Source organism: Equus caballus, chromosome 17 (assembly GCF_041296265.1).
Source record: "Equus caballus isolate H_3958 breed thoroughbred chromosome 17, TB-T2T, whole genome shotgun sequence".
Classification (NCBI taxonomy): Eukaryota; Metazoa; Chordata; class Mammalia; order Perissodactyla; family Equidae; genus Equus; species Equus caballus.
In genome coordinates this window covers 38,990,730-39,017,303 of record NC_091700.1, presented here as the reverse complement: position 1 = coordinate 39,017,303, position 26,574 = coordinate 38,990,730, and the positions used below count along the sequence as shown (strand labels likewise).

At 41.0% G+C, this 26,574-nt stretch overlaps 1 protein-coding gene and 1 pseudogene across 1 annotated transcript in view; both read left to right on the top strand.

Annotated features, from left to right (window-relative positions):
* Positions 1 to 26,574, top strand: part of LOC138918369 (phosphatidylinositol 3,4,5-trisphosphate 3-phosphatase TPTE2-like) — a 444,167-nt gene that overhangs the window by 15,793 nt on the left and 401,800 nt on the right. The gene's annotated exons all lie outside the window — the stretch shown is intronic.
* The window catches only part of LOC138918368 (phosphatidylinositol 3,4,5-trisphosphate 3-phosphatase TPTE2-like), a 156,949-nt pseudogene continuing 152,298 nt past the window's right edge, over positions 21,924 to 26,574 (top strand).

Sequence of the window (26,574 nt, the reverse complement as noted above, 5' to 3'; positions counted from 1 at the left end):
CATGATACTGTGAAGGTGACAGACTCAAAGTGCATTTTGCAAGTGTCTTATTTTGTAGATGAAGAAAAAGATAAATAGAGAAAAGATTACCCAAGCCAGTTTTGAGGTGAAAAGTCTTGATTTTGGATAATACAACCAGATAACGTTTTCTAAAAGGACTGTAGAGAAAAAGAAAAAGAAAAAGAATCATTGTAAACGCATGGTCTTCACGCAGGTCAGAAAATCTTTTAATCATCATTTGGTCATCGTTGACCTTCCTACTTGTTTCTTTCCTACCAAATAACAACCAGGGACTAGGCCCTGACACTGTGTGTTCATTGTTCTTGTGTATTCTCTTTCTATCTATATCTCTGTGTTAGCTCTTACTTGGATGCACCTCGCCATCCCGACACACTCAGATCCCTCTCACGTTTCCCAAATTGATTCCAGAGTGCATGAAGGAGAAACAAAATGGTGAAGAAGGAAGGAGGTGTAATCATGAATGCTATGTCTCCCTTGTTCCCTTCATTTTCTTTCCAGTGGATACACACAGAGACACACAGACACGCACACACGCACATACAGAACCCGGAAACTGTCTCAGAGGTTCCAGTGCTGGACCCTGAAACGGATGCTTTTGTTTCTGTCGTGTTTCCTCGTGACTTTACTTTTTGTGTGCTGCAATTCTGTTGGGAAAAAGAACCTGATTATCTTCCAAAATGTCTGACTCTATTTTTTGTACATGGTTTTTACTCTATGGCAGGGTTATGGATTCTTCCCGAATGTCGTCTGGCAACAGTGACAAGATGGGGTGAGTTGACATGAGTGATCTGAGTGGTGAAAGGTATGGGGGGCATCGATGGCAACAACAGGTTTCCATAAGAGACTATAAGCTTCTGTAGGTAACTTTCTTTCCTGTTGGGCCTAGGTGGCCAAAGGAAGGAGGAGTCATAAGAGGGAGACTTCTTACTCACGGTTTGTTTGTGAGCCTTAGAAAGTAGCAGCCAAAGCTTTGAGGAAACTCTCAGAATGCCTGTGTGTAAGACTCTGCTAGAGTGGGCCAGGAGAGGAGAGAATCCTATTTGGAGCAAGGAGACGGTAGCAGTGGAGAGGGAGCAGTGGAGCTCTCAGCAGAAGAGAATGGAGCTAAACAGACCTCGGCTCCTTTCGTCAGCCTCCAGAGCTCTGCCACTATCTGAAGCTGGTGTCCCGAATGCCAAACCACCGTCATATTGGAGGGAGCCCGTGCCTCAGAGCTGCAGTCATCTGAACCCTGTATGAGGAACAGAAAAGACATACATGATACATGAAGGGTCAGGATGTGGTGGAGGGTGTTGAGGATCAGGAAATTAGGAGGAGCTGGGGAAATATGTACCTACAACCTGGAGTTGAATTTTGAGCTAAATTCAACCTCGATGCAATTACACGTGAGGGTAAGGTTAAGTAGTGAAGAATTGTATTTCAATATCTTCATTCATTAGGCTTTTTGACCGGCCGAAGATCTTCGTTACAACTATAGAAAGCCCTATTTCTAGGGAAGATTAAAATACTAGTTTCCAAATAACTAACATCCACATAATTTTTTAGGGTTCAACCAGTTTACCACTTGAAGACTACTTGTAACTAATTGCAAACAAGAGTGTAACTCTATGAAGTCACTAGGAGTCTGATCATATATGCTTTTAATTCTTTAGAAATGACCCCGATGAACTGACAGAAGTAATCTGTGATGGAACCACCAACAAAAGGTGACATATATACTCAGAGAGAGAGAGAGAGAGAGAGAGATTGAGTGAAATGCAGACGCGGCATTATCCATGGGAATGCGGAGTATTCTGGACAATGATTCTAAGATCTTTTCTAAAATTTCGGATCCACTGAGCTAGGTCATGTTTATCATATTCTTAGATTCACAGAATCCTTCTTCAAATAAGTTGGTCACATCACTGTCCCATGTAGGAAATCTCAAATGACAGGTTGTTGCATTTCTTGGTGTTTACGTTAACATAGAACAACTCTCCAGGCTCCGTGATGATTTGTTATGAGGACCAAATAAGTGTTAAACACTTAGGACGATGTCTGGCACGTAATAAATACCATTTAAGTGCTTATTAGATGGAACAAAAATTTTCTGTGTACTTAGTCATGTCATCTGAACACAGCGATAATTTTCATTTTTCCTGTCCAGTCCTTATACCTCTCACTTCTTTTTCTGACGTCATTGAGCAGTGTTGGAAGGCATATGGCTCTTGGGAGGAAATAAAAGGAGGTCAGGACTGGAGAACAGGATTGAGGGGAGAGAGGTGCGCCACAAGGATGAGGGCTGGCAGGGCCAGATTTTGAAGGGCATTGTAGGCTCTGCTGAATGGTTTTGGCTCAATCCTAGTAGCACTGGCAAGGCAATGAGGGGTCATGCTTGAGGCTCTGCAAACAATACAAACTCCAATCGTGAACCGTAGACGTACCAACTGTAGCTTTCTAGAGAGGTAGGCTTTTCTAGAGATGCACTCCTAGACTGTGCATTCCCAGGTATGTGGACATCTTTAGGGGTGATGTCTGGGATGAGGAGAGGGTATGTTGTCTCTGCCGCTATATGGGCTTTTAAGGGCTGGAGAGTCTGTGCAGCTCGATGTTCCCTCTCCCACGTGAATGCTGAGAAGAGTGAGAGCTGACCACAAAACAGGGAGCCGACTCCAGACAGAGTTTGGAGAGACACAGTGAAGATAGCCCTTTGAGTCTTTAGTCAGGAGGTTGACAGAGCAAATCAAGACATAGACTCAATAAGGGGCATTGTTCTAAATGCACTTTCAAGTTTCCTTGGGAGAATAGGTTGAAAGTAGGATGAGTTGAGACAGAAAATTTTTGGTTTTGCAACGTCAGCTTTTTTGTACTATCTCCTTTTTTCCCCAATCTCATTTTCACCAGAACAAGCACCAGGAGAGCTATTTTTGAAACACTTTTTCCATTGTAAGAATTCGAAACTTATGCAGATTTCTAAATTGTGGTAAATGCATGTAACCTAAAATAGATCATCTTCAGCATTTTTAAGTGTGCCATTCTGTAGCGTTAGGTACCTTCATATTGTTGTGCAGCCAACCTGCAGAACTCTTCTCGTCTTGCAAAACTGAAACTCTGTACACATTAAACTACTCTCCCCGTTGCCCCTTTCCCAAGCTCTTGGCAACCACCATTCTACCTTCTGTCTCTGTGAGTTTGACTACTCTAGGTATGTCATGTCAGTGGAATCATGCAAAATTTGTCTTCTTGTGACTAGTTATTTCATTTAGCACAATGCCCTCAAAGTCAATCCATGTTGCAGCGTGTGTCCGAATTTCATTTCTTTTTAAGACTGAACAATATTCCAACACATACAGAAATTTCTCGCAAATGGTTCCAAAAGCTCCAGTATACCCTTTACTTACTTTTCCAATTGTTAACATTTTGTCACATTTCCTTTGTTACTCCCATCATATGGATATGTAGGTATATAGACATAAATCTATCTATCTATCTATCTATCTATAGATATATAGAAAGAGAGAGAGAGAAAGAAAATACGTTTAGATATAGATATACACATAGAAAGAGCTCTCTCTCTCAATATACCTGTATCTAGACCTGATTTTAATGTGAGTTGAGGCAGAAGATGTTTGATAGACACACACGTGACACACACCTTCCTACACACTTAGGCTCTATTCCTGAATCATTAGAGAGAAAATGCAGACCACATACCCTTTACTCCTGAATATTTCAGTTTTATTTTTCTACCTTCAGGGACACCTAACCACAGCACAGTGATCAAAATCAGAAAATTTTCACTTCCGTAACCATAATACGATTACCAGAATTGGAAAATGAAAGCCATAATAGAATATTATCTGATTTATGGTTTACATTGCGACTCACTGTTGGTGTCATACATTCTATGGGTTTGGATAAAAGTAGAATGACATGAATCTGTCATTAGAGTTTCATAACGATGGAGTATTTTCACTGCCCTAAAAATCCTTTGTGCTCCGCCTATTCATCCTTCTCCCCGCCAACTCCTGGCAACCACCGATCTCTTCCTGTCGCCCCAATTTTGCCACGTCCAGAATGTCATATAGTTGGCCTCATACAGTATGCAACCTTTTCAGATTGGCTTCTTTCACAAAGTAACATGCATGTAAGGTTTCTTTTCACAGCTTGATAGCTCGATGCTTTTTAGCGCTGAATAATATGCCGTTGACTAGATGTACCACGGTTTGTTTATCCGTTCATCTGGTGCAGGACATCTTGGTTGCTTCCGCTTTTTGGCGATTACGAGTAAAGCTGCTATCAACATTTGTGTGCAGGTTTTCATCTGCGTGTAAGTTTTGAACTCCTTTGGGTAAATACTAAGGAGCGTATGTTAAGCTGGATCGTACGTTAAGGGTTATGCTTGGTTTTGTAAGAAACCCCTAAACTGCCTTCCAGAGTGGCTGTTCCGTTTTGCCTTGCCACCCATACTGAATGAGTGTCTCCAATGCTCCACATGCTTGTCAGCAATTGCTGTTGTTAGTGTTCCATATTTTGACTATTCTAACAGGTGTGTAGTGGTATCTCATTGTTGTTCAATTTGCATTTCCCTGGAGCCATATGATGTGGAGCATCGTCTCATACTCTTAGTTGCCATTTTTATGTCTTCTTTGGCCAGATGTCTGTTAAGTTGTTTGCCCCATTTTTTAATCTGGTTGTGTGTGTTCTTGTTGTTTAGTTTTAAGATTTCTTTGCGTATTTGTATATTTGTTATTCCTTTATCAACTGTGCCTTTTGCAAATATTTTCTCCCAGTCTGTGGCTTGTGATTTTATCCTCTTGACATTGTGTCTTGTGGAGCAGCAGTTTAAAATGTTAATGAAATCCAGCTTATCAGTTATTCCTTTCATGATCTTGATTTTGCTGTCACATCTAGAAAGTCATGTTTCTAAAGAGGTCATCTCGGTTTTCTTCCGTGTTACTGTCTTCTAGGAATTCTAGAGTTTTGCTTTTGACATGTGGGTCTATAATGCATTTTGATTTCCGTTTTGTAAAGGTGTAAAGGGCCATGTGCACGTTCACTGTCTCGCACGTGGATGTCCAGTTCTTCCAGCACCATTCGTTGATAAGACTGTCTTTGCTCCATTGTATGGTCTGTGCTCCTTTGTCAAAGAACGGTGGAGTATGTTAACGGGCATCTATTTCTAGGCTCTCTGTTCTGCTCCTTTGGTCCATTTGTCTGTTCTTTCACCAGTACCACACTGTCTTGATTGCTGTAGCTTTATAGTGAATTTTGACATTGGCTCATGTCAGTCCTTCAACTTTTTTCTTCTTTGATATTATGTTGACTTTTAAAAAGCTGTTGCAGTTGCGATACGGTCAGAGAAAATCTATATGATATTGCTCCCGTGCACGTTTTTAATGCTTTGTTTATGTCCAAATATGTTGTCTGTTTTCATAAATGTCACTTGTGTGCTCTCAAACAAGATGTGTTCTGTTTGCTCTAGAGAGAGATCGTGTCAGTCTGTTCTTATTTTCTTTGCTCTTTTTGGAAGCTTTTAGAATTTTCTCTTCATTTCCATGGATCCTTTACAGATAATTTTTTACTTCCTTCTTTAACTTTGTGAAATTTATCTTCATTAGTTTTTGAATATTACCTCTTCTCTGTTTTCTTTTTTTTTCATCTTAGTTGTCTTGGATTTCATTTATTTCAGATGTTAGATGTCTTTTTTTACCCACCATATCACACTGCTGTTCTTTTAAATATTCTCTCACTTTATTGTTTTATTCTGTTTCCTGGGAGAGTTTCTCAATGTCATTTTCCATGTCTAAATAATTTGCTGTTCTCATGTATCCACACTGCTATTTATCCCATGACTTAAGTCTTTAACAATCGTCCTTTTACACCTATTTCCTCATGAGGTTTTCCTTATGCTTTCTCATTGTCACTTCGTGCTACTAACATCTTCCCTTGTATCTTTAAGTGTATTTGTCATGCTTATGTTCCAGTATGTTCCAGTAGTTCTACTTCAAATGGTCTATGTTGCTCACTTTGTTGTATTTCTTTTTCAGTCGTTGTACTCCTCAGGTATGTAATTGTTTTGACTTGTGAGCTTTCATTCCTTGTGGCTGTTGGCTACTCTGTCTGGCATCTTGTATTAGAGAAGGGCTAACGTTTTGCTTGGGACCATCTCAGTCTGTGGCTGTTATCTCAGAATAATTATTAATAGTGTGTCCTTTTCACTCTCAGAAGTGTCCTCTCTTGGGTGCTGTATTATATAGTCACCTTTGTTGAGACCTAGGACCTAAGGTGTGTTTTTCTAAGTAAGTTTAATATGAGGGCAGGTGATGGCCCCAGGCGCAGACAGTCTCAGAAACCGTGAAACACTGTGACCACTCAACTCCTGTGGTCAGGATCTGTCACCTTTGAGCTCTTGGGGAAAGCGGCATTTGAGGAGGCATTTGAGGTTGTCACCTGGGGCTTGGGAGACGGAGGAGGTGGAGGAGTGAAGGATCAAGGATTGTTCAGCCCTTCCCTGCTTTCATCAGCTAACCTAATGCTACTCTAATTTTATCCTAGCTACATCTGGGTGGTTGCTACTTGTTTCTGCTGAGAAAGGAAAGTGATCGCTTCCAAGCAACTCAGGGGAGAGGCAAGAACGGTCCTTAAAATTTTCCCTCACACTGAGCCCCTCAAGGCTGCCACCCACTGCCCCTAACCCCAGGCTACCCACCAATTAAGAGACAGCCTTCAGGCCTCTGTCATTTCCCAGGGTTGTCACTCTTGTTATTTCTGGGAATGCATAGTTCCTTAGACTTCTGAAGTTTTGGGAGGAGGATGCAACATGCCGTACCATTTGGTGTCTTGATAGGAACCCATGATTTCTCTGGAAATTATCAGGGTGTGTTACTTTGATGAGAACCTTTAAGTGTATTTGAACTTTAAGATATACGTACTAATGTATATTGTTGCCAGATACAGAGTTAATGAAATTTGAAAGAATTTGGTGAAGAGTGCAGGCTGTCCAAAAATCAATAATATTTGTGCAATGCTGAATATTAGCATGATACTGTGAAGGTGACAGACTCAAAGTGCATTTTGCAAGTGTCTTATTTTGTAGATGAAGAAAAAGATAAATAGAGAAAAGATTACCCAAGCCAGTTTTGAGGTGAAAAGTCTTGATTTTGGATAATATAACCAGATAACGTTTTCTGAGAGGACTGTAGAGAAAAAGAAAAAGAAAAAGAATCATTGTAAACGCATGGTCTTCACGCAGGTCAGAAAATCTTTTAATCATCATTTGGTCATCGTTGACCTTCCTACTTGTTTCTTTCCTACCAGATAACAACCAGGGACTAGGCCCTGACACTGTGTGTTCATTGTTCTTGTGTATTCTCTTTCTATCTATATCTCTGTGTTAGCTCTTACTTGGATGCACCTCCCCATCCCGACACACTCAGATCCCTCTCACGTTTCCCAAATTGATTCCAGAGTGCATGAAGGAGAAACAAAATGGTGAAGAAGGAAGGAGGTGTAATCATGAATGCTATGTCTCCCTTGTTCCCTTCATTCTCTTTCCAGTGGATACACACAGGGACACACAGACACGCACACACGCACATACAGAACCCGGAAACTGTGTCAGAGGTTCCAGTGCTGGACCCTGAAACGGATGCTTTTGTTTCTGTCGTGTTTCCTCGTGACTTTACTTTTTGTGTGCTGCAATTCTGTTGGGAAAAAGAACCTGATTATCTTCCAAAATGTCTGACTCTATTTTTTGTACATGGTTTTTACTCTATGGCAGGGTTATGGATTCTTCCCGAATGTCGTCTGGCAACAGTGACAAGATGGGGTGAGTTGACATGAGTGATCTGAGTGGTGAAAGGTATGGGGGGCATCGATGGCAACAACAGGTTTCCATAAGAGACTATAAGCTTCTGTAGGTAACTTTCTTTCCTGTTGGGCCTAGGTGGCCAAAGGAAGGAGGAGTCAGAAGAGGGAGACTTCTTACTCACGGTTTGTTTGTGAGCCTTAGAAAGTAGTAGCCAAAGCTTTGAGGAAACTCTCAGAATGCCTGTGTGTAAGACTCTGCTAGAGTGGGCCAGGAGAGGAGAGAATCCTATTTGGAGCAAGGAGACGGTAGCAGTGGAGAGGGAGCAGTGGAGCTCTCAGCAGAAGAGAATGGAGCTAAACAGACCTCGGCTCCTTTCGTCAGCCTCCAGAGCTCTGCCACCATCTAAAGCTGGTGTCCCGAATGCCAAGCCACCGTCATACTGGAGGGAGCCCGTGCCTCAGACCTGCAGTCATCTGAACCCTGTATGAGGAACAGAAAAGACATACATGATACATGAAGGGTCAGGATGTGGTGGAGGGTGTTGAGGATCAGGAAATTAGGAGGAGCTGGGGAAATGTGTACCTACAACCTGGAGTTGAATTTTGAGCTAAATTCAACCTCGATGCAATTACACGTGAGAGTAAGGTTCAGTAGTGAAGAATTGTATTTCAATATCTTCATTCATTAGGCTTTTTGACCGGCCGAAGATCTTCGTTACAACTATAGAAAGCCCTATTTCTAGGGAAGATTAAAATACTAGTTTCCAAATAACTAACATCCACATAAGTTTTTAGGGTTCAACCAGTTTACCACTTGAAGACTACTTGTAACTAATTGCAAACAAGAGTGTAACTCTATGAAGTCACTAGGAGTCTGATCATATATGCTTTTAATTCTTTAGAAATGACCCCGATGAACTGACAGAAGTAGTCTGTGATGGAACCACCAACAAAAGGTGACGTATATACTCAGAGAGAGAGAGAGAGAGAGAGAATGAGTGAAATGCAGACGCGGCATTGTCCATGGGAATGCGGAGTATTCTGGACAATGATTCTAAGATCTTTTCTAAAATTTCGGATCCACTGAGCTAAGTCATGTTTATCATATTCTTAGATGTTAGTCATGTTTATCATATTCTTAGATTCACAGAATCCTTGTTCAAATAAGTGGGTCACATCACTGTCCCATGTAGGAAATCTCAAATGACAGGTTGTTGCATTTCTTGGTGTTTACGTTAACATAGAACAACTCTCCAGGCTCCGTGATGATTTGTTATGAGGACCAAATAAGTGTTAAACACTTAGGACGATGTCTGGCACGTAATAAATACCATTTAAGTGCTTATTAGATGGAACAAAAATTTTCCGTGTACTTAGTCATGTCATCTGAACACAGCGATAATTTTCATTTTTCCTGTCCAGTCCTTATACCTCTCACTTCTTTTTCTGACGTCATTGAGCAGTGTTGGAAGGCATATGGCTCTTGGGAGGAAATAAAAGGAGGTCAGGACTGGAGAACAGGATTGAGGGGAGAGAGGTGCTCCACAAGGATGAGGGCTGGCAGGGCCAGATTTTGAAGGGCATTGTAGGCTCTGCTGAATGGTTTTGGCTCAATCCTAGTAGCACTGGCAAGGCAATGAGGGGTCATGCTTGAGGCTCTGCAAACAATACAAACTCCAATCGTGAACCGTAGACGTACCAACTGTAGCTTTCTAGAGAGGTAGGCTTTTCTAGAGATGCACTCCTAGACTGTGCATTCCCAGGTATGTGGACATCTTTAGGGGTGATGTCTGGGATGAGGAGAGGGTATGTTGTCTCTGCCGCTATATGGGCTTTTAAGGGCTGGAGAGTCTGTGCAGCTCGATGTTCCCTCTCCCACGTGAATGCTGAGAAGAGTGAGAGCTGACCACAAAACAGGGAGCCGACTCCAGACAGAGTTTGGAGAGACACAGTGAAGATAGCCCTTTGAGTCTTTAGTCAGGAGGTTGACAGAGCAAATCAAGACATAGACTCAATAAGGGGCATTGTTCTAAATGCACTTTCAAGTTTCCTTGGGAGAATAGGTTGAAAGTAGGATGAGTTGAGACAGAAAATTTTTGGTTTTGCAACGTCAGCTTTTTTGTACTATCTCCTTTTTTCCCCAATCTCATTTTCACCAGAACAAGCACCAGGAGAGCTATTTTTGAAACACTTTTTCCATTGTAAGAATTCGAAACTTATGCAGATTTCTAAATTGTGGTAAATGCATGTAACCTAAAATAGATCATCTTCAGCATTTTTAAGTGTGCCATTCTGTAGCGTTAGGTACCTTCATATTGTTGTGCAGCCAACCTGCAGAACTCTTCTCGTCTTGCAAAACTGAAACTCTGTACACATTAAACTACTCTCCCCGTTGCCCCTTTCCCAAGCTCTTGGCAACCACCATTCTACCTTCTGTCTCTGTGAGTTTGACTACTCTAGGTATGTCATGTCAGTGGAATCATGCAAAATTTGTCTTCTTGTGACTAGTTATTTCATTTAGCACAATGCCCTCAAAGTCAATCCATGTTGCAGCGTGTGTCCGAATTTCATTTCTTTTTAAGACTGAACAATATTCCAACACATACAGAAATTTCTCGCAAATGGTTCCAAAAGCTCCAGTATACCCTTTACTTACTTTTCCAATTGTTAACATTTTGTCACATTTCCTTTGTTACTCCCATCATATGGATATGTAGGTATATAGACATAAATCTATCTATCTATCTATCTATCTATAGATATATAGAAAGAGAGAGAGAGAAAGAAAATACGTTTAGATATAGATATACACATAGAAAGAGCTCTCTCTCTCAATATACCTGTATCTAGACCTGATTTTAATGTGAGTTGAGGCAGAAGATGTTTGATAGACACACACGTGACACACACCTTCCTACACACTTAGGCTCTATTCCTGAATCATTAGAGAGAAAATGCAGACCACATACCCTTTACTCCTGAATATTTCAGTTTTATTTTTCTACCTTCAGGGACACCTAACCACAGCACAGTGATCAAAATCAGAAAATTTTCACTTCCGTAACCATAATACGATTACCAGAATTGGAAAATGAAAGCCATAATAGAATATTATCTGATTTATGGTTTACATTGCGACTCACTGTTGGTGTCATACATTCTATGGGTTTGGATAAAAGTAGAATGACATGAATCTGTCATTAGAGTTTCATAACGATGGAGTATTTTCACTGCCCTAAAAATCCTTTGTGCTCCGCCTATTCATCCTTCTCCCCGCCAACTCCTGGCAACCACCGATCTCTTCCTGTCGCCCCAATTTTGCCACGTCCAGAATGTCATATAGTTGGCCTCATACAGTATGCAACCTTTTCAGATTGGCTTCTTTCACAAAGTAACATGCATGTAAGGTTTCTTTTCACAGCTTGATAGCTCGATGCTTTTTAGCGCTGAATAATATGCCGTTGACTAGATGTACCACGGTTTGTTTATCCGTTCATCTGGTGCAGGACATCTTGGTTGCTTCCGCTTTTTGGCGATTACGAGTAAAGCTGCTATCAACATTTGTGTGCAGGTTTTCATCTGCGTGTAAGTTTTGAACTCCTTTGGGTAAATACTAAGGAGCGTATGTTAAGCTGGATCGTACGTTAAGGGTTATGCTTGGTTTTGTAAGAAACCCCTAAACTGCCTTCCAGAGTGGCTGTTCCGTTTTGCCTTGCCACCCATACTGAATGAGTGTCTCCAATGCTCCACATGCTTGTCAGCAATTGCTGTTGTTAGTGTTCCATATTTTGACTATTCTAACAGGTGTGTAGTGGTATCTCATTGTTGTTCAATTTGCATTTCCCTGGAGCCATATGATGTGGAGCATCGTCTCATACTCTTAGTTGCCATTTTTATGTCTTCTTTGGCCAGATGTCTGTTAAGTTGTTTGCCCCATTTTTTAATCTGGTTGTGTGTGTTCTTGTTGTTTAGTTTTAAGATTTCTTTGCGTATTTGTATATTTGTTATTCCTTTATCAACTGTGCCTTTTGCAAATATTTTCTCCCAGTCTGTGGCTTGTGATTTTATCCTCTTGACATTGTGTCTTGTGGAGCAGCAGTTTAAAATGTTAATGAAATCCAGCTTATCAGTTATTCCTTTCATGATCTTGATTTTGCTGTCACATCTAGAAAGTCATGTTTCTAAAGAGGTCATCTCGGTTTTCTTCCGTGTTACTGTCTTCTAGGAATTCTAGAGTTTTGCTTTTGACATGTGGGTCTATAATGCATTTTGATTTCCGTTTTGTAAAGGTGTAAAGGGCCATGTGCACGTTCACTGTCTCGCACGTGGATGTCCAGTTCTTCCAGCACCATTCGTTGATAAGACTGTCTTTGCTCCATTGTATGGTCTGTGCTCCTTTGTCAAAGAACGGTGGAGTATGTTAACGGGCATCTATTTCTAGGCTCTCTGTTCTGCTCCTTTGGTCCATTTGTCTGTTCTTTCACCAGTACCACACTGTCTTGATTGCTGTAGCTTTATAGTGAATTTTGACATTGGCTCATGTCAGTCCTTCAACTTTTTTCTTCTTTGATATTATGTTGACTTTTAAAAAGCTGTTGCAGTTGCGATACGGTCAGAGAAAATCTATATGATATTGCTCCCGTGCACGTTTTTAATGCTTTGTTTATGTCCAAATATGTTGTCTGTTTTCATAAATGTCACTTGTGTGCTCTCAAACAAGATGTGTTCTGTTTGCTCTAGAGAGAGATCGTGTCAGTCTGTTCTTATTTTCTTTGCTCTTTTTGGAAGCTTTTAGAATTTTCTCTTCATTTCCATGGATCCTTTACAGATAATTTTTTACTTCCTTCTTTAACTTTGTGAAATTTATCTTCATTAGTTTTTGAATATTACCTCTTCTCTGTTTTCTTTTTTTTTCATCTTAGTTGTCTTGGATTTCATTTATTTCAGATGTTAGATGTCTTTTTTTACCCACCATATCACACTGCTGTTCTTTTAAATATTCTCTCACTTTATTGTTTTATTCTGTTTCCTGGGAGAGTTTCTCAATGTCATTTTCCATGTCTAAATAATTTGCTGTTCTCATGTATCCACACTGCTATTTATCCCATGACTTAAGTCTTTAACAATCGTCCTTTTACACCTATTTCCTCATGAGGTTTTCCTTATGCTTTCTCATTGTCACTTCGTGCTACTAACATCTTCCCTTGTATCTTTAAGTGTATTTGTCATGCTTATGTTCCAGTATGTTCCAGTAGTTCTACTTCAAATGGTCTATGTTGCTCACTTTGTTGTATTTCTTTTTCAGTCGTTGTACTCCTCAGGTATGTAATTGTTTTGACTTGTGAGCTTTCATTCCTTGTGGCTGTTGGCTACTCTGTCTGGCATCTTGTATTAGAGAAGGGCTAACGTTTTGCTTGGGACCATCTCAGTCTGTGGCTGTTATCTCAGAATAATTATTAATAGTGTGTCCTTTTCACTCTCAGAAGTGTCCTCTCTTGGGTGCTGTATTATATAGTCACCTTTGTTGAGACCTAGGACCTAAGGTGTGTTTTTCTAAGTAAGTTTAATATGAGGGCAGGTGATGGCCCCAGGCGCAGACAGTCTCAGAAACCGTGAAACACTGTGACCACTCAACTCCTGTGGTCAGGATCTGTCACCTTTGAGCTCTTGGGGAAAGCGGCATTTGAGGAGGCATTTGAGGTTGTCACCTGGGGCTTGGGAGACGGAGGAGGTGGAGGAGTGAAGGATCAAGGATTGTTCAGCCCTTCCCTGCTTTCATCAGCTAACCTAATGCTACTCTAATTTTATCCTAGCTACATCTGGGTGGTTGCTACTTGTTTCTGCTGAGAAAGGAAAGTGATCGCTTCCAAGCAACTCAGGGGAGAGGCAAGAACGGTCCTTAAAATTTTCCCTCACACTGAGCCCCTCAAGGCTGCCACCCACTGCCCCTAACCCCAGGCTACCCACCAATTAAGAGACAGCCTTCAGGCCTCTGTCATTTCCCAGGGTTGTCACTCTTGTTATTTCTGGGAATGCATAGTTCCTTAGACTTCTGAAGTTTTGGGAGGAGGATGCAACATGCCGTACCATTTGGTGTCTTGATAGGAACCCATGATTTCTCTGGAAATTATCAGGGTGTGTTACTTTGATGAGAACCTTTAAGTGTATTTGAACTTTAAGATATACGTACTAATGTATATTGTTGCCAGATACAGAGTTAATGAAATTTGAAAGAATTTGGTGAAGAGTGCAGGCTGTCCAAAAATCAATAATATTTGTGCAATGCTGAATATTAGCATGATACTGTGAAGGTGACAGACTCAAAGTGCATTTTGCAAGTGTCTTATTTTGTAGATGAAGAAAAAGATAAATAGAGAAAAGATTACCCAAGCCAGTTTTGAGGTGACAAGTCTTGATTTTGGATAATATAACCAGATAACGTTTTCTGAGAGGACTGTAGAGAAAAAGAAAAAGAAAAAGAATCATTGTAAACGCATGGTCTTCACGCAGGTCAGAAAATCTTTTAATCATCATTTGGTCATCGTTGACCTTCCTACTTGTTTCTTTCCTACCAGATAACAACCAGGGACTAGGCCCTGACACTGTGTGTTCATTGTTCTTGTGTATTCTCTTTCTATCTATATCTCTGTGTTAGCTCTTACTTGGATGCACCTCCCCATCCCGACACACTCAGATCCCTCTCACGTTTCCCAAATTGATTCCAGAGTGCATGAAGGAGAAACAAAATGGTGAAGAAGGAAGGAGGTGTAATCATGAATGCTATGTCTCCCTTGTTCCCTTCATTCTCTTTCCAGTGGATACACACAGGGACACACAGACACGCACACACGCACATACAGAACCCGGAAACTGTGTCAGAGGTTCCAGTGCTGGACCCTGAAACGGATGCTTTTGTTTCTGTCGTGTTTCCTCGTGACTTTACTTTTTGTGTGCTGCAATTCTGTTGGGAAAAAGAACCTGATTATCTTCCAAAATGTCTGACTCTATTTTTTGTACATGGTTTTTACTCTATGGCAGGGTTATGGATTCTTCCCGAATGTCGTCTGGCAACAGTGACAAGATGGGGTGAGTTGACATGAGTGATCTGAGTGGTGAAAGGTATGGGGGGCATCGATGGCAACAACAGGTTTCCATAAGAGACTATAAGCTTCTGTAGGTAACTTTCTTTCCTGTTGGGCCTAGGTGGCCAAAGGAAGGAGGAGTCAGAAGAGGGAGACTTCTTACTCACGGTTTGTTTGTGAGCCTTAGAAAGTAGTAGCCAAAGCTTTGAGGAAACTCTCAGAATGCCTGTGTGTAAGACTCTGCTAGAGTGGGCCAGGAGAGGAGAGAATCCTATTTGGAGCAAGGAGACGGTAGCAGTGGAGAGGGAGCAGTGGAGCTCTCAGCAGAAGAGAATGGAGCTAAACAGACCTCGGCTCCTTTCGTCAGCCTCCAGAGCTCTGCCACCATCTAAAGCTGGTGTCCCGAATGCCAAGCCACCGTCATACTGGAGGGAGCCCGTGCCTCAGACCTGCAGTCATCTGAACCCTGTATGAGGAACAGAAAAGACATACATGATACATGAAGGGTCAGGATGTGGTGGAGGGTGTTGAGGATCAGGAAATTAGGAGGAGCTGGGGAAATGTGTACCTACAACCTGGAGTTGAATTTTGAGCTAAATTCAACCTCGATGCAATTACACGTGAGAGTAAGGTTCAGTAGTGAAGAATTGTATTTCAATATCTTCATTCATTAGGCTTTTTGACCGGCCGAAGATCTTCGTTACAACTATAGAAAGCCCTATTTCTAGGGAAGATTAAAATACTAGTTTCCAAATAACTGACATCCACATAAGTTTTTAGGGTTCAACCAGTTTACCACTTGAAGACTACTTGTAACTAATTGCAAACAAGAGTGTAACTCTATGAAGTCACTAGGAGTCTGATCATATATGCTTTTAATTCTTTAGAAATGACCCCGATGAACTGACAGAAGTAGTCTGTGATGGAACCACCAACAAAAGGTGACGTATATACTCAGAGAGAGAGAGAGAGAGAGAGAATGAGTGAAATGCAGACGCGGCATTGTCCATGGGAATGCGGAGTATTCTGGACAATGATTCTAAGATCTTTTCTAAAATTTCGGATCCACTGAGCTAAGTCATGTTTATCATATTCTTAGATGTTAGTCATGTTTATCATATTCTTAGATTCACAGAATCCTTGTTCAAATAAGTGGGTCACATCACTGTCCCATGTAGGAAATCTCAAATGACAGGTTGTTGCATTTCTTGGTGTTTACGTTAACATAGAACAACTCTCCAGGCTCCGTGATGATTTGTTATGAGGACCAAATAAGTGTTAAACACTTAGGACGATGTCTGGCACGTAATAAATACCATTTAAGTGCTTATTAGATGGAACAAAAATTTTCCGTGTACTTAGTCATGTCATCTGAACACAGCGATAATTTTCATTTTTCCTGTCCAGTCCTTATACCTCTCACTTCTTTTTCTGACGTCATTGAGCAGTGTTGGAAGGCATATGGCTCTTGGGAGGAAATAAAAGGAGGTCAGGACTGGAGAACAGGATTGAGGGGAGAGAGGTGCGCCACAAGGATGAGGGCTGGCAGGGCCAGGTTTTGAAGGGCATTGTAGGCTCTGCTGAATGGTTTTGGCTCAATCCTAGTAGCACTGGCAAGGCAATGAGGGGTCATGCTTGAGGCTCTGCAAACAATACAAACTCCAATCGTGAACCGTAGACGTACCAACTGTAGCTTTCTAGAGAGGTAGGCTTTTCTAGAGATGCACTCCTAGACTGTGCATTCCCAGGTATGTGGACATCTTTAGGGGTGATGTCTGGGATGAGGAGAGGGTATGTTGTCTCTGCCGCTATATGGGCTTTTAAGGGCTGGAGAGTCTGTGCAGCTCGATGTTCCCTCTCCCACGTGAATGCTGAGAAGAGTGAGAGCTGACCACAAAACAGGGAGCCGACTCCAGACAGAGTTTGGAGAGACACAGTGAAGATAGCCCTTTGAGTCTTTAGTCAGGAGGTTGACAGAGCAAATCAAGACATAGACTCAATAAGGGGCATTGTTCTAAATGCACTTTCAAGTTTCCTTGGGAGAATAGGTTGAAAGTAGGATGAGTTGAGACAGAAAATTTTTGGTTTTGCAACGTCAGCTTTTTTGTACTATCTCCTTTTTTCCCCAATCTCATTTTCACCAGAACAAGCACCAGGAGAGCTATTTTTGAAACACTTTTTCCATTGTAAGAATTCGAAACTTATGCAGATTTCTAAATTGTGGTAAATGCATGTAACCTAAAATAGATCATCTTCAGCATTTTTAAGTGTGCCATTCTGTAGCGTTAGGTACCTTCATATGGTTGTGCAGCCAACCTGCAGAACTCTTCTCGTCTTGCAAAACTGAAACTCTGTACACATTAAACTACTCTCCCCGTTGCCCCTTTCCCAAGCTCTTGGCAACCACCATTCTACCTTCTGTCTCTGTGAGTTTGACTACTCTAGGTATGTCATGTCAGTGGAATCATGCAAAATTTGTCTTCTTGTGACTAGTTATTTCATTTAGCACAATGCCCTCAAAGTCAATCCATGTTGCAGCGTGTGTCCGAATTTCATTTCTTTTTAAGACTGAACAATATTCCAACACATACAGAAATTTCTCGCAAATGGTTCCAAAAGCTCCAGTATACCCTTTACTTACTTTTCCAATTGTTAACATTTTGTCACATTTCCTTTGTTACTCCCATCATATGGATATGTAGGTATATAGACATAAATCTATCTATCTATCTATCTATCTATAGATATATAGAAAGAGAGAGAGAGAAAGAAAATACGTTTAGATATAGATATACACATAGAAAGAGCTCTCTCTCTCAATATACCTGTATCTAGACCTGATTTTAATGTGAGTTGAGGCAGAAGATGTTTGATAGACACACACGTGACACACACCTTCCTACACACTTAGGCTCTATTCCTGAATCATTAGAGAGAAAATGCAGACCACATACCCTTTACTCCTGAATATTTCAGTTTTATTTTTCTACCTTCAGGGACACCTAACCACAGCACAGTGATCAAAATCAGAAAATTTTCACTTCCGTAACCATAATACGATTACCAGAATTGGAAAATGAAAGCCATAATAGAATATTATCTGATTTATGGTTTACATTGCGACTCACTCTTGGTGTCATACATTCTATGGGTTTGGATAAAAGTAGAATGACATGAATCTGTCATTAGAGTTTCATAACGATGGAGTATTTTCACTGCCCTAAAAATCCTTTGTGCTCCGCCTATTCATCCTTCTCCCCGCCAACTCCTGGCAACCACCGATCTCTTCCTGTCGCCCCAATTTTGCCACGTCCAGAATGTCATATAGTTGGCCTCATACAGTATGCAACCTTTTCAGATTGGCTTCTTTCACAAAGTAACATGCATGTAAGGTTTCTTTTCACAGCTTGATAGCTCGATGCTTTTTAGCGCTGAATAATATGCCGTTGACTAGATGTACCACGGTTTGTTTATCCGTTCATCTGGTGCAGGACATCTTGGTTGCTTCCGCTTTTTGGCGATTACGAGTAAAGCTGCTATCAACATTTGTGTGCAGGTTTTCATCTGCGTGTAAGTTTTGAACTCCTTTGGGTAAATACTAAGGAGCGTATGTTAAGCTGGATCGTACGTTAAGGGTTATGCTTGGTTTTGTAAGAAACCCCTAAACTGCCTTCCAGAGTGGCTGTTCCGTTTTGCCTTGCCACCCATACTGAATGAGTGTCTCCAATGCTCCACATGCTTGTCAGCAATTGCTGTTGTTAGTGTTCCATATTTTGACTATTCTAACAGGTGTGTAGTGGTATCTCATTGTTGTTCAATTTGCATTTCCCTGGAGCCATATGATGTGGAGCATCGTCTCATACTCTTAGTTGCCATTTTTATGTCTTCTTTGGCCAGATGTCTGTTAAGTTGTTTGCCCCATTTTTTAATCTGGTTGTGTGTGTTCTTGTTGTTTAGTTTTAAGATTTCTTTGCGTATTTGTATATTTGTTATTCCTTTATCAACTGTGCCTTTTGCAAATATTTTCTCCCAGTCTGTGGCTTGTGATTTTATCCTCTTGACATTGTGTCTTGTGGAGCAGCAGTTTAAAATGTTAATGAAATCCAGCTTATCAGTTATTCCTTTCATGATCTTGATTTTGCTGTCACATCTAGAAAGTCATGTTTCTAAAGAGGTCATCTCGGTTTTCTTCCGTGTTACTGTCTTCTAGGAATTCTAGAGTTTTGCTTTTGACATGTGGGTCTATAATGCATTTTGATTTCCGTTTTGTAAAGGTGTAAAGGGCCATGTGCACGTTCACTGTCTCGCACGTGGATGTCCAGTTCTTCCAGCACCATTCGTTGATAAGACTGTCTTTGCTCCATTGTATGGTCTGTGCTCCTTTGTCAAAGAACGGTGGAGTATGTTAACGGGCATCTATTTCTAGGCTCTCTGTTCTGCTCCTTTGGTCCATTTGTCTGTTCTTTCACCAGTACCACACTGTCTTGATTGCTGTAGCTTTATAGTGAATTTTGACATTGGCTCATGTCAGTCCTTCAACTTTTTTCTTCTTTGATATTATGTTGACTTTTAAAAAGCTGTTGCAGTTGCGATACGGTCAGAGAAAATCTATATGATATTGCTCCCGTGCACGTTTTTAATGCTTTGTTTATGTCCAAATATGTTGTCTGTTTTCATAAATGTCACTTGTGTGCTCTCAAACAAGATGTGTTCTGTTTGCTCTAGAGAGAGATCGTGTCAGTCTGTTCTTATTTTCTTTGCTCTTTTTGGAAGCTTTTAGAATTTTCTCTTCATTTCCATGGATCCTTTACAGATAATTTTTTACTTCCTTCTTTAACTTTGTGAAATTTATCTTCATTAGTTTTTGAATATTACCTCTTCTCTGTTTTCTTTTTTTTTCATCTTAGTTGTCTTGGATTTCATTTATTTCAGATGTTAGATGTCTTTTTTTACCCACCATATCACACTGCTGTTCTTTTAAATATTCTCTCACTTTATTGTTTTATTCTGTTTCCTGGGAGAGTTTCTCAATGTCATTTTCCATGTCTAAATAATTTGCTGTTCTCATGTATCCACACTGCTATTTATCCCATGACTTAAGTCTTTAACAATCGTCCTTTTACACCTATTTCCTCATGAGGTTTTCCTTATGCTTTCTCATTGTCACTTCGTGCTACTAACATCTTCCCTTGTATCTTTAAGTGTATTTGTCATGCTTATGTTCCAGTATGTTCCAGTAGTTCTACTTCAAATGGTCTATGTTGCTCACTTTGTTGTATTTCTTTTTCAGTCGTTGTACTCCTCAGGTATGTAATTGTTTTGACTTGTGAGCTTTCATTCCTTGTGGCTGTTGGCTACTCTGTCTGGCATCTTGTATTAGAGAAGGGCTAACGTTTTGCTTGGGACCATCTCAGTCTGTGGCTGTTATCTCAGAATAATTATTAATAGTGTGTCCTTTTCACTCTCAGAAGTGTCCTCTCTTGGGTGCTGTATTATATAGTCACCTTTGTTGAGACCTAGGACCTAAGGTGTGTTTTTCTAAGTAAGTTTAATATGAGGGCAGGTGATGGCCCCAGGCGCAGACAGTCTCAGAAACCGTGAAACACTGTGACCACTCAACTCCTGTGGTCAGGATCTGTCACCTTTGAGCTCTTGGGGAAAGCGGCATTTGAGGAGGCATTTGAGGTTGTCACCTGGGGCTTGGGAGACGGAGGAGGTGGAGGAGTGAAGGATCAAGGATTGTTCAGCCCTTCCCTGCTTTCATCAGCTAACCTAATGCTACTCTAATTTTATCCTAGCTACATCTGGGTGGTTGCTACTTGTTTCTGCTGAGAAAGGAAAGTGATCGCTTCCAAGCAACTCAGGGGAGAGGCAAGAACGGTCCTTAAAATTTTCCCTCACACTGAGCCCCTCAAGGCTGCCACCCACTGCCCCTAATCCCAGGCTACCCACCAATTAAGAGACAGCCTTCAGGCCTCTGTCATTTCCCAGGGTTGTCACTCTTGTTATTTCTGGGAATGCATAGTTCCTTAGACTTCTGAAGTTTTGGGAGGAGGATGCAACATGCCGTACCATTTGGTGTCTTGATAGGAACCCATGATTTCTCTGGAAATTATCAGGGTGTGTTACTTTGATGAGAACCTTTAAGTGTATTTGAACTTTAAGATATACGTACTAATGTATATTGTTGCCAGATACAGAGTTAATGAAATTTGAAAGAATTTGGTGAAGAGTGCAGGCTGTCCAAAAATCAATAATATTTGTGCAATGCTGAATATTAGCATGATACTGTGAAGGTGACAGACTCAAAGTGCATTTTGCAAGTGTCTTATTTTGTAGATGAAGAAAAAGATAAATAGAGAAAAGATTACCCAAGCCAGTTTTGAGGTGAAAAGTCTTGATTTTGGATAATATAACCAGATAACGTTTTCTGAGAGGACTGTAGAGAAAAAGAAAAAGAAAAAGAATCATTGTAAACGCATGGTCTTCACGCAGGTCAGAAAATCTTTTAATCATCATTTGGTCATCGTTGACCTTCCTACTTGTTTCTTTCCTACCAGATAACAACCAGGGACTAGGCCCTGACACTGTGTGTTCATTGTTCTTGTGTATTCTCTTTCTATCTATATCTCTGTGTTAGCTCTTACTTGGATGCACCTCCCCATCCCGACACACTCAGATCCCTCTCACGTTTCCCAAATTGATTCCAGAGTGCATGAAGGAGAAACAAAATGGTGAAGAAGGAAGGAGGTGTAATCATGAATGCTATGTCTCCCTTGTTCCCTTCATTCTCTTTCCAGTGGATACACACAGGGACACACAGACACGCACACACGCACATACAGAACCCGGAAACTGTGTCAGAGGTTCCAGTGCTGGACCCTGAAACGGATGCTTTTGTTTCTGTCGTGTTTCCTCGTGACTTTACTTTTTGTGTGCTGCAATTCTGTTGGGAAAAAGAACCTGATTATCTTCCAAAATGTCTGACTCTATTTTTTGTACATGGTTTTTACTCTATGGCAGGGTTATGGATTCTTCCCGAATGTCGTCTGGCAACAGTGACAAGATGGGGTGAGTTGACATGAGTGATCTGAGTGGTGAAAGGTATGGGGGGCATCGATGGCAACAACAGGTTTCCATAAGAGACTATAAGCTTCTGTAGGTAACTTTCTTTCCTGTTGGGCCTAGGTGGCCAAAGGAAGGAGGAGTCAGAAGAGGGAGACTTCTTACTCACGGTTTGTTTGTGAGCCTTAGAAAGTAGTAGCCAAAGCTTTGAGGAAACTCTCAGAATGCCTGTGTGTAAGACTCTGCTAGAGTGGGCCAGGAGAGGAGAGAATCCTATTTGGAGCAAGGAGACGGTAGCAGTGGAGAGGGAGCAGTGGAGCTCTCAGCAGAAGAGAATGGAGCTAAACAGACCTCGGCTCCTTTCGTCAGCCTCCAGAGCTCTGCCACCATCTAAAGCTGGTGTCCCGAATGCCAAGCCACCGTCATACTGGAGGGAGCCCGTGCCTCAGACCTGCAGTCATCTGAACCCTGTATGAGGAACAGAAAAGACATACATGATACATGAAGGGTCAGGATGTGGTGGAGGGTGTTGAGGATCAGGAAATTAGGAGGAGCTGGGGAAATGTGTACCTACAACCTGGAGTTGAATTTTGAGCTAAATTCAACCTCGATGCAATTACACGTGAGAGTAAGGTTCAGTAGTGAAGAATTGTATTTCAATATCTTCATTCATTAGGCTTTTTGACCGGCCGAAGATCTTCGTTACAACTATAGAAAGCCCTATTTCTAGGGAAGATTAAAATACTAGTTTCCAAATAACTAACATCCACATAAGTTTTTAGGGTTCAACCAGTTTACCACTTGAAGACTACTTGTAACTAATTGCAAACAAGAGTGTAACTCTATGAAGTCACTAGGAGTCTGATCATATATGCTTTTAATTCTTTAGAAATGACCCCGATGAACTGACAGAAGTAGTCTGTGATGGAACCACCAACAAAAGGTGACGTATATACTCAGAGAGAGAGAGAGAGAGAATGAGTGAAATGCAGACGCGGCATTATCCATGGGAATGCGGAGTATTCTGGACAATGATTCTAAGATCTTTTCTAAAATTTCGGATCCACTGAGCTAAGTCATGTTTATCATATTCTTAGATGTTAGTCATGTTTATCATATTCTTAGATTCACAGAATCCTTGTTCAAATAAGTGGGTCACATCACTGTCCCATGTAGGAAATCTCAAATGACAGGTTGTTGCATTTCTTGGTGTTTACGTTAACATAGAACAACTCTCCAGGCTCCGTGATGATTTGTTATGAGGACCAAATAAGTGTTAAACACTTAGGACGATGTCTGGCACGTAATAAATACCATTTAAGTGCTTATTAGATGGAACAAAAATTTTCCGTGTACTTAGTCATGTCATCTGAACACAGCGATAATTTTCATTTTTCCTGTCCAGTCCTTATACCTCTCACTTCTTTTTCTGACGTCATTGAGCAGTGTTGGAAGGCATATGGCTCTTGGGAGGAAATAAAAGGAGGTCAGGACTGGAGAACAGGATTGAGGGGAGAGAGGTGCTCCACAAGGATGAGGGCTGGCAGGGCCAGATTTTGAAGGGCATTGTAGGCTCTGCTGAATGGTTTTGGCTCAATCCTAGTAGCACTGGCAAGGCAATGAGGGGTCATGCTTGAGGCTCTGCAAACAATACAAACTCCAATCGTGAACCGTAGACGTACCAACTGTAGCTTTCTAGAGAGGTAGGCTTTTCTAGAGATGCACTCCTAGACTGTGCATTCCCAGGTATGTGGACATCTTTAGGGGTGATGTCTGGGATGAGGAGAGGGTATGTTGTCTCTGCCGCTATATGGGCTTTTAAGGGCTGGAGAGTCTGTGCAGCTCGATGTTCCCTCTCCCACGTGAATGCTGAGAAGAGTGAGAGCTGACCACAAAACAGGGAGCCGACTCCAGACAGAGTTTGGAGAGACACAGTGAAGATAGCCCTTTGAGTCTTTAGTCAGGAGGTTGACAGAGCAAATCAAGACATAGACTCAATAAGGGGCATTGTTCTAAATGCACTTTCAAGTTTCCTTGGGAGAATAGGTTGAAAGTAGGATGAGTTGAGACAGAAAATTTTTGGTTTTGCAACGTCAGCTTTTTTGTACTATCTCCTTTTTTCCCCAATCTCATTTTCACCAGAACAAGCACCAGGAGAGCTATTTTTGAAACACTTTTTCCATTGTAAGAATTCGAAACTTATGCAGATTTCTAAATTGTGGTAAATGCATGTAACCTAAAATAGATCATCTTCAGCATTTTTAAGTGTGCCATTCTGTAGCGTTAGGTACCTTCATATTGTTGTGCAGCCAACCTGCAGAACTCTTCTCGTCTTGCAAAACTGAAACTCTGTACACATTAAACTACTCTCCCCGTTGCCCCTTTCCCAAGCTCTTGGCAACCACCATTCTACCTTCTGTCTCTGTGAGTTTGACTACTCTAGGTATGTCATGTCAGTGGAATCATGCAAAATTTGTCTTCTTGTGACTAGTTATTTCATTTAGCACAATGCCCTCAAAGTCAATCCATGTTGCAGCGTGTGTCCGAATTTCATTTCTTTTTAAGACTGAACAATATTCCAACACATACAGAAATTTCTCGCAAATGGTTCCAAAAGCTCCAGTATACCCTTTACTTACTTTTCCAATTGTTAACATTTTGTCACATTTCCTTTGTTACTCCCATCATATGGATATGTAGGTATATAGACATAAATCTATCTATCTATCTATCTATCTATAGATATATAGAAAGAGAGAGAGAGAAAGAAAATACGTTTAGATATAGATATACACATAGAAAGAGCTCTCTCTCTCAATATACCTGTATCTAGACCTGATTTTAATGTGAGTTGAGGCAGAAGATGTTTGATAGACACACACGTGACACACACCTTCCTACACACTTAGGCTCTATTCCTGAATCATTAGAGAGAAAATGCAGACCACATACCCTTTACTCCTGAATATTTCAGTTTTATTTTTCTACCTTCAGGGACACCTAACCACAGCACAGTGATCAAAATCAGAAAATTTTCACTTCCGTAACCATAATACGATTACCAGAATTGGAAAATGAAAGCCATAATAGAATATTATCTGATTTATGGTTTACATTGCGACTCACTCTTGGTGTCATACATTCTATGGGTTTGGATAAAAGTAGAATGACATGAATCTGTCATTAGAGTTTCATAACGATGGAGTATTTTCACTGCCCTAAAAATCCTTTGTGCTCCGCCTATTCATCCTTCTCCCCGCCAACTCCTGGCAACCACCGATCTCTTCCTGTCGCCCCAATTTTGCCACGTCCAGAATGTCATATAGTTGGCCTCATACAGTATGCAACCTTTTCAGATTGGCTTCTTTCACAAAGTAACATGCATGTAAGGTTTCTTTTCACAGCTTGATAGCTCGATGCTTTTTAGCGCTGAATAATATGCCGTTGACTAGATGTACCACGGTTTGTTTATCCGTTCATCTGGTGCAGGACATCTTGGTTGCTTCCGCTTTTTGGCGATTACGAGTAAAGCTGCTATCAACATTTGTGTGCAGGTTTTCATCTGCGTGTAAGTTTTGAACTCCTTTGGGTAAATACTAAGGAGCGTATGTTAAGCTGGATCGTACGTTAAGGGTTATGCTTGGTTTTGTAAGAAACCCCTAAACTGCCTTCCAGAGTGGCTGTTCCGTTTTGCCTTGCCACCCATACTGAATGAGTGTCTCCAATGCTCCACATGCTTGTCAGCAATTGCTGTTGTTAGTGTTCCATATTTTGACTATTCTAACAGGTGTGTAGTGGTATCTCATTGTTGTTCAATTTGCATTTCCCTGGAGCCATATGATGTGGAGCATCGTCTCATACTCTTAGTTGCCATTTTTATGTCTTCTTTGGCCAGATGTCTGTTAAGTTGTTTGCCCCATTTTTTAATCTGGTTGTGTGTGTTCTTGTTGTTTAGTTTTAAGATTTCTTTGCGTATTTGTATATTTGTTATTCCTTTATCAACTGTGCCTTTTGCAAATATTTTCTCCCAGTCTGTGGCTTGTGATTTTATCCTCTTGACATTGTGTCTTGTGGAGCAGCAGTTTAAAATGTTAATGAAATCCAGCTTATCAGTTATTCCTTTCATGATCTTGATTTTGCTGTCACATCTAGAAAGTCATGTTTCTAAAGAGGTCATCTCGGTTTTCTTCCGTGTTACTGTCTTCTAGGAATTCTAGAGTTTTGCTTTTGACATGTGGGTCTATAATGCATTTTGATTTCCGTTTTGTAAAGGTGTAAAGGGCCATGTGCACGTTCACTGTCTCGCACGTGGATGTCCAGTTCTTCCAGCACCATTCGTTGATAAGACTGTCTTTGCTCCATTGTATGGTCTGTGCTCCTTTGTCAAAGAACGGTGGAGTATGTTAACGGGCATCTATTTCTAGGCTCTCTGTTCTGCTCCTTTGGTCCATTTGTCTGTTCTTTCACCAGTACCACACTGTCTTGATTGCTGTAGCTTTATAGTGAATTTTGACATTGGCTCATGTCAGTCCTTCAACTTTTTTCTTCTTTGATATTATGTTGACTTTTAAAAAGCTGTTGCAGTTGCGATACGGTCAGAGAAAATCTATATGAT